Source organism: Phaseolus vulgaris, chromosome 8, assembly GCF_000499845.2.
Source record: "Phaseolus vulgaris cultivar G19833 chromosome 8, P. vulgaris v2.0, whole genome shotgun sequence".
NCBI classification, from domain to species: Eukaryota; Viridiplantae; Streptophyta; class Magnoliopsida; order Fabales; family Fabaceae; genus Phaseolus; species Phaseolus vulgaris.
This window is the reverse complement of record NC_023752.2, coordinates 61,326,813-61,336,623: the sequence shown is the minus strand read 5'-3', so window position 1 is coordinate 61,336,623 and position 9,811 is coordinate 61,326,813.

Sequence of the window (9,811 nt, the reverse complement as noted above, 5' to 3'; positions counted from 1 at the left end):
TCGTGGTAGATTTAATGAGCAATTAGATTCATAGTATTGTGATTATCATAATGAATAATCACATAATTTTTTACAATACTCAGCTCTTCAATTGTTCAGTTCAATCACATTGTCTCATTTATCCCTATGTGAGTGCGATATAGTAGATAAAGTCACCACCGATTGCAAACTAGATTTTCAGGAAAGTGCAGTTACTAACCATGTAAAAACATACATACAAAATGTCTGCATCCCTATATAGCAACTATGTCATGGGTAAATGGTCTCCTCCAATATTTCGTGCATAAAAGTTGTCTTAACATCTAACTGTTCCACCATCAGATTATATTAGTTAATAATAGACATCAAAATCATTATTAAATAGTGTTTTGCAATAGGTGTGAAGATCTCATTAGTCTACCCTCTCCATTTATGTAAAATCTTTTGTCATCAGTCCTATAACAACGTGCCTTAATTCACTTTCTACACTTTTATAACCTCCTGAAAGCTTCTAGGTTATGAACTTTTTATCTTTTTAGTTGTTGTCAAAGCATAGCTGATAATGTTAGCATATTAAATTTTTGTTTTTTAGACGATAAAAAGTTGTTATTTGAAGATTAACTATTTTAATATTCAAAATGATGTAGAAAGAACATTAATTATATCTCTGATTAGCTAAAATATTACTAAAACAATGATATTTTGATTGTTGCATCATAAATTGTCAATCTTTAAAAGTACCAAAATATAATCTCATAGTTTAGAGTTTATATATATATATATATATATATATATATATATATATATATATTTGGTGTACTATTAATATGATATAAAACCTTTTAAATATCATATACAAGGATTTATTTTGGCCGAAACAGTTTGTTAGACTTGTTTTTGTTTTCAATTAAAATTAGAGTTTTATTGATATCTTGTATCATATAATATTTTCCTTTTCTTCAAATCTAGTGAGTTTTCTTAAGACAAAACAATTAACTTTTAAATTTATATACATTAAACCTTTTACTAAGACGTTAGACTTATTTTATTATCACTATTAGAAATTTTCATATTTAGTATAATTTCCTTATTAATGTGTTGTGGAACATTAAAATATTTACAGAATAAGAATGCAGAAAACCTTACTTTTTGTTATTTTTTATAAAAAATTATAAAAAGAGTTTAATGAAATATAAAAATTCTAATAATATATAGTTGCCTACATAAAAACTATAAAAACCAACAAATATTCAAATAAAAAATGGTTATGAAGTATAAAAATCACATGAAAACAATGTTGGATGAATAACAACAAACCAAAAAGATCTAATATTTTAAATTTTCATTTATGATCTTTTTTGTTTGCACATTTATTAGATTTCACAGTTTTCATAATAAATAGATCTAATATGACAAATTTCATATCTTGAATAAGTAAAGAAAATAGTTAAAAATCTCATCTTAAAAATGATATTTTTTTTAAAAGGAACATATTGAAACGAATTTTACCAAAAATGAATATTTCTCAAAAATAAAAAATCCAAACCAAAACTAGAAATAAAATAAAAGGAAAAAAATATAATTTATCCTTAATTTTTAAGATAATTTGCTAGTTCATAGACAAAATCTCAAATCACAGCCTGTGTGTTAAAGAACAAGAATTCACGAGGGAGGATTCATTGTAAAGTAACCACAAAACTTGATAGCTTTTCTTCACTTTATTGCACTTCTTTTATGACCAACTACTTGATTCATGTGATGGTTAATTAAGTAATAATATCATTCTTATTTTTTATTCATCTCCATTCTATGAAAATATATGTTTCTTTTTGAAGAAAGTGGACTCACTTTTGAGTAGGTTTTTGTGGGACTTTTTTTTTAGAGAGAATTTGTTTTCTAAATGTTATTGTTGGATTCCGGTTGTTTAGGGGATATTATGTTTGTATTGTCTTTTGTCCAATTTTGTTTAAAAATTGACTATAAGGACCATATTAGAATAGATGCTGAATTATTTTGATGTGGTCTACCATTCTTTTGAGGATTAAGTTTGGTGGTTTGTAGAGTCAGATAAATGTATGAGGTCAGGTGTTGAACAGGTTGGTCTTGACCATTTATTGTATAGGGGTTGAGATACTCTTAAAGTGTTTATATAAGGGTTGTGACACCTCTGAAGTGTCTCATTTCATTTTATTTATTCTTTGCGGATAATTTTTTTTCTCTGTTTTTCTCAAAGTGAAAAGATTGAGAAAACTTTTGATCTAAAATCCTCTAGTCAAATTTATTGAGCTTATAAAAGGAATTTAAGAAAATCTAAATTTTGAATATCTGCTCAAGGAAAATTAATCTGTATTCGAAAATTATTTAATTTAAACATAACAATAGAATTTAGAAAGTATATGGAAGAACCTAGGGTTGAAGGAGTTTGAAAGAAGCTCTCATAAATATCACTCATTATTACTTATTTTTAGAGGTAAAATCCAAGGTTGATATAAATGGAATCATCTAATGCATTGAATTAAGAGGAATGAGATTTAGCTTATTGATTGTTATATATTATTACTCACAAAACAAGTTCTTTCACTGAATATTTGACAAATTGATGATTGGTATCAATATTTTAACAAGATAGATGAAAATTAATATGAACAAGTGATTGAAAGATACATAAGAGTTTCATTACATGTAATTAAATTCCAACACTTTTATATATTATTTTTCCTTTAATTCTATACTTATTTTTTAAGAACTATTAAGTTCTAGTTTTTTTTATTAAATCAAAACTAATATTAAAGTAAGAAAAAGTCTTAGCCAATATATTTATATTTGATTTTCATTACTTATATAAATATAAATATAGATATAATAAAAAAGTATATTTACTGCTTTCTTGATATGAAGAATGTAGGTTGTATTAGTTTTGTCATTCTTTGGATTATTTAATTGCAACTTCATCTTCTTGATTGTAAACATTTTTTTTCTTCAATTATAAAATAATTCTTAATATTATTATATCTTTAGCATATCTTAAGCGTCTACTACAAAAATCTATAAATTTCATATTCAATACTTAATTAGGAGATTCGGTCAAAGTAGAATCTATCTTTATTTTTATAATTTTTATATAAGTGTATATTTGTGTATATATATAAAAACACATAACTTAACTTGCAAAGAGCGTCTACTATTCCATGTTATAAAGAGCGTCTAATGTTTATACTACATCATTTAATAAGCTTTATATGAAATTTTATTTTAAAAAAATCTTTGATTAAAAAAACCTGTGTGGTTAGATAGTTCAAAATCAGAGTTTATGAACATATATTTAATGCATATCTATTACAATTTCTAAATAATGTTTTTATATTTTAATTAAAATTAAACCAAATAACTAGACAGTTCAAAATAAGAACTTTTTAAATATATCTTGTTGCACATACATGATATTATATATTACATAAAGTAATTTATATATATATATATATATATATATTTACAAATTTTGTTTTATATCCAATATTCTTAATTCTATTACTATACTATCCTTAAATAATAATAATAAATAATACTTATTAGATGGATTGTGAGAAATAAACTAATTAAAAATTAATGTGTATTACATATAGAAGGTAAAATAACACCATAACTGAACAATACAACACTAGTAGAAGATTCAAATTTTTGAAGAAAGGTGATAGAATGTTTATGCTTTTGAAAGTGACAAAGGTATTAATTTAGATGAAGGGAATTTAATTAAATAGCATACATGTCCAAATGCTGAAACCATTTCTAACATGGCCAACTTATTCAATGGGTGGAATGATGCATGCATGCATGTAGGGTTGATGGTTAATTCCATGACATGATGTGATGTGATGATATATGCAGAATCGTAGTAAAAATGAATGTAGAGAAAAGGGATGATTGATGGTTGTAGATGCAGGCAACATGATTGGTGTTTTGATGGAAGATGAAGATGAAATGGTGCCTCCCATCTTCCATGCATGGAAACATCATCAAAGACATATGCTATTATCATTCTACTCTTACTTTAAACCTAAAACTTATAAAATTATAATAATATAATAATAACAAAATAATAAATAATAATAATGAAATAAATATTCAAAATTATAAAATAATAATATTCAAAATTAATTTATAAATAATAATATATATAAAATAATAATATTCAAAATTAATTTATTGATTGGTTAACAAGTTTTATACGTTTAATCTAAAATTCAATCAAAATTATTAAATAATATAATTTTTTTTAAATATATAATGTATTTTAAAAATTTAAAATATTGAATAATATTATATATTGCTATATTATTAATATACATCTTTATTGAATTGTATAATCGATAATTAATTCAACTCAAATTTATTAGTCAGATTTTTTTTTAATTGGGTCAGCTTATGAGTTAGATAATGAGTTATGTGTTTACTTTATTATTTTATTAATTAAATATGTATTTTGAAATATTAAATGATATAATCTATTTTTTAAAAAATATGTAATAAATCTAACAGAAAATACATTGAAATTGAAAACTTGAAAAATATCAAAACATTATTTAATTGACCCAAACCAATATAACTATAGATTGGGTTAGATGGAGTTTAATAAATAAAAAAATGTAATCTAATACAACTCGAAAATATCCAAGATCCCATCCAACTGTATATATAATGTAGTACGAATTTTAGATATGAAATTAAACAAAAAATTTATCTGCATGAAACTTTTTCATAAATCTTAATAGTTTGGAGTTGCATTAATAAATAAAATTTAAGTTTCTCTATAATTATACGCATTAAATCGGTAAATTAAACTATCTCTCTTTTACATTATTATATAATTAATTAATAATTTCAAAATATTGTTTCATTATAAAAATCCCTTAAACATGTGCAAATTCTCTTGAATATTACTTTCGGTTAAAGATCCGAGATTATGATATTTTACTTTTTACAAATGGGTGCAAATCTCACTTTAACTGATTTATGAGGTTAAGTTAGACTTAAAATTCACTTTTAATATGGTATTATAGTTATTTAAAGTTTATCTTAACAAGAGTTTGTTGTATCTATTGTGTCAGTCGTTATCGGACCTCACCTTATAAACTGGTTTTATGAAGTTGAGTTAAAATTAAAGTTTACACTGAAAATCTTAATGAATCAACTTATCCTTCGAATCTATAACATATATCTCGTAAATGATTGATAAAACTCTTATTTTGATTCTATACACAAGAGCAAGAACTTCTAAGCTACAAACTGTAAAAATTGTATACATTTAGCTGATATACTTCACATATTTGAGATCTAATTTGATCACGATATCATATTGGAGACAAAGTTGAAATCTCTTCAAGCAAGAATCTAAGATTTGTAGACAGAACAAACATCGAATCACAACCAAGAAAACGTAACCTGTTGTGTGTGTTTATGGCATGCAGAAGCATATGAACTACGAAGATCTTTTGGACCTACTGCGAAACGAACTCCGAAGGTTCTGCTTTTGTTTGTTGGTGTCGGAGAGTTTTTGTCGATTAGCGATGTTTTTCTTTGGATTTTTGAGAACACAAACATTGCCATCGCATATGTATCTTTTAGATTCTGTTGAGCACTCGGAGAAGCATCCAAAGAGGTTTGAGAGATACAAAGCCATGGAGAATATGCAATGCAAGTTAACACTGTGAATGTTGTAATGTGAAACCACTACTTATATAATCTATGGTCAACTTTGGTTGGCTCAAAACATAAGAAAATGTGTGTTCCTTATTTGTTTATGAATTTAGATTCAGATACGCGTTGCCTTCACACGTCAAATTTTACGTTGGTCAAATGCTTCATTTGTACCAAAGCGTGTTGGATTTTAGTTTCTTAATTTTCTATCTGTTCACATCACTCATTTTAAAATCACAGTCTAAAATATTTCACCAACAATATACTTTTACATTATTTAAAAATCCACATAGATGACAGTTTAAATACAATTTTTTACTTTACTTCATCGAAGCGGTTTTTAAAGATAAAATTGTGACGGAATACTTACATTCAAAATGGATAATACCTCAGATACAATAATTGATCCTTACAATACTACTTCTTACTCAGACTTAATGTCAAAACAAAACTGAACTTTCGATCATCTAAAACTACAAAAACTGTGTGTGTGACGTCGTAAGTTGACAAATACTGCTAAAACAGAAAGAAATTAACGTTAACAAGTGAATACATATACTTGTCAAGGAATAAAAAAAGTCAAAAATATTTGTTCTATTCAAACATAACAATAACTTAAGATGATTATTCTATTGATTAATAGAATTTAGGAAGATTTATTAGCCAACCACTTCTTAGTTTAAGGAGATTGTAAAATTGTTAAAAAAATCTTTTGAAAGAAGATAGAATGTGTGTGAGATATGATGTTTTAACGACAAATTCATACAAAAATGTAGGTGGGTGGGTTAAATAAAATATTTTGAATAACAAATGGTCAAAATATGTCGTACAGAATAGTTAGAACCTGTAATAAAAAAATGACAACAATTTACAACGTTGTCATAAGGAAGAACTCAAAAGCACGTGCATGCATTGCAAACAACAGAAACAACTCAACTAATTAAAACGCGTGTGTATGGTGCATCAATATCGTCATAATTGAAATAGTTTGTAAAATAAATTATTACAATAAACAAAACTATATAGCTCTCATTTTCTCAGATGGTCAATTTTTTCCTCCTCACTTTCATAGAAAATAGAAAAGGTGGAATCACAACTTTCTCCTATTTTTTATCTTTTTATTGACACCTTTTTTTCCCTTTTTTATATTTTAAAATTCTTTTAAAACTTCAAATGCAATTTTGTATTTTTAATTTTAGAGTTCATTATCAAAAATACCTTTCAAACTCGAAAATTTGAAAAATAATTTTATTTTGACTTTTAGAATTCGAAATATATTTTTTAAGTATGAAAATACCTTTTAAATTTTAGAATTTGAACTACAATTTTGTATTTTGAATTTTAAAATTTGGAAGGTCTATTGATTATACAAATTAAAAATGTAAAATAACACTACACCTTTTGCTGAAGTGTAGTTTTCGAATAAAAGTATTTATGGAGGTGCAAGTAGAAACTATGGAGCTGAAGGAAGAAATTATCGCTTAGATGACACCCAAGCCCGTAAAATCTTTGAGCCACTGATTTGGGCCCGGAGTGCGGTGGAAAGTAACCCTATAGGAGTGTAGGTACAAGATATGGGGTGCATTAAGAAATATAATTTCTTCATATATAATATCCATCCAGTGTTTAAAAAGTTCAAATTGTTTTAGATTTTATTAATGTATTGTTTTTTTTTTCTAAATTATTATTTTAAATATGTATTTTTTTCAATCTCTACTACTGTGATGACATGACAAAATTCATATTATCATAATACCATTGTATTGATGTACATTATATATTTTTTAATATGTTTTTTTACACAATTAGAGGGTGATGACTGAAAATAAATGTTATGAACTTATAGCAACATTTCAAGAAAAAATTCAAAGAAAAAAAAATTAAAACCCCCTAAATTTTATGAAAAAACTTAATTAATGTAGTTATAATTAGATCTACTTCAATACAATAATATAGCACATATGTGATGTTTCCAATTATTTTTCATTCAATCATTGTGTGCTTATAAACTCATGTTTTAAAATAGTTATAATATATATATGTATAAATAATATGTTATCAATATAAACTCAATTATATTTTCCAATACATTTGAATTTTAAGTGTGAATTCACAGTTTAAAAAAAAATATCACACCTATATTTAGGTTAAAATTATTTTGAAACCACTTATATATATATCACTAAATTACTATTTTAACAAAATTTTCCAAAATCTTATTCCAGAAAAGTAAATCTGAAATTAAAAAAAAAATACATTTTGAAAAAAAAAATTCAGAAGACAAATCTGGAAATACATTTAAAAAAAGGATTTCCAAAATTCAGAAATATTTTCCGAAAAATTCAAATCCAGAAATGCATTTCAAAAGTATTTTTTTATCTACACTCTTTTTCGTTAAGGGTCATTTTCATCATTTCACATAAACAATTTCATATCATTTAATTGGATACAGGTTCAACTTGATATGCACTACAAGAAAATCATTAAATAGAAACTAATTTTAGAGACCAAAATAATTAGTTAGTATTTGATCAAATTAGATATCATTTTATAAACTAAAAAAACTATTGATATCTAAAGTAGTTTATATTATTAATAAAAATTTATAAAATGGTTTCTAAATTGTTATTTAACCATTAGCTATCAAGATTTTAGTTACTTACTACTTTATATTCTAAATTAGTCTGTATTATTTTTTTAGAGATCAATTTAAAATCTAAAATAGTAGTCCCTAAAACTTAGATAACTAATTTAAAAACTATTTTATAAATTTTTATTAATAATAGAAACCACTTTAGATATAATATTTTTTTAATCTCTAAATTAGTATCTAATTTAGTTAATATAGTGATTAATTATTTTTCTCCCTAAATTTAGTTATTATTTAAGAATTATTTTGTAGTGATGGTGGAATAAGAATTTGCCTTTTTATTTATTTGAAGACTTTGCTGATAAGTATGAAAAACATTCTTTATTTATATCCTACAATGCTAACAAACAAAAATTAGAAGCATTTGTTTATATATATATATATATATATGTTTATATATATATATATATATATATATATATATATAAACATATATATATATATATTGGGTGTATTTTTTTAAACTTTTCACTATAATATTGAAAAAATTAGTCATTAACATTTTCTCCATGTTACAATACATGTACTCTTATGGCAAATAAACACCACATCTTTCCGTAAGATAGATGTTCATCCTCTCATACAGAAAAGAATAAATATTGTCCCAAATAAAGCATCAAAATAGAGCTTTGTTTGATCAATGTTATTTTTTCTTTGAAGTTTAGGTATATTTATATTAAATTAATGCATTAGAAGAATGTTATTTACCTTTTGTAGTTGAATACCATAATTTTAAACTTTATCCCAAAATAGGAAAATCGTTGTGGACACGGTATTGGATATTCGAATTTAGTCTTGGATTATTACTAATATTTTTTTGTTAAAAATATCATTTAGTAAATATGAACTTTATTATAAATCATTAAGGTTCTTAATGACAGATAAAATTAGCAATTTTTTTACTTGTAATTTTGGATTCTTAACAATTTTCTTTTATTTTTTATCTAAATATATTCTCTTTGTAATTATAGTTTGATATCTTATTGTAAAAATTTGCATACTTATTAGATTTTAGCCTTAGTCTCTATATCATGGATCTATCAAAAAATAATATTAGAATTATTTATTTGACTTGTATTTTATTTTTGTCTTAGATTTCATTTAGATTCACTAATTTAAAATATTTTTTTATCAATAAAAAAAATAATAAACAGAATCATTTTAGAGTAATCTAACTTTTATACAAAATATTATGAAAATAAAACACATCTCATCCAATAAATCCATATTCGATAAATTCATATTCGATAAAGAGTGACCTAAAATATAATAAAAAAGATAATTTGGTCTCTGTTACTATTTTAGCAAGTTTTTGCAGATGCATGTGTTACAATTTACGTGCCCTTCTAATTTTAATGTGATTAATCTGATTGTCTTGATTTATAAGAATTTCTTTTTTAGAAATTTTAATTTAAAAAGTTTCCTTTTGCAGCAAAGATAGCCGTTAAAGATTTTCTCCATACAATACAATAAAAGTAAAATCCTGTG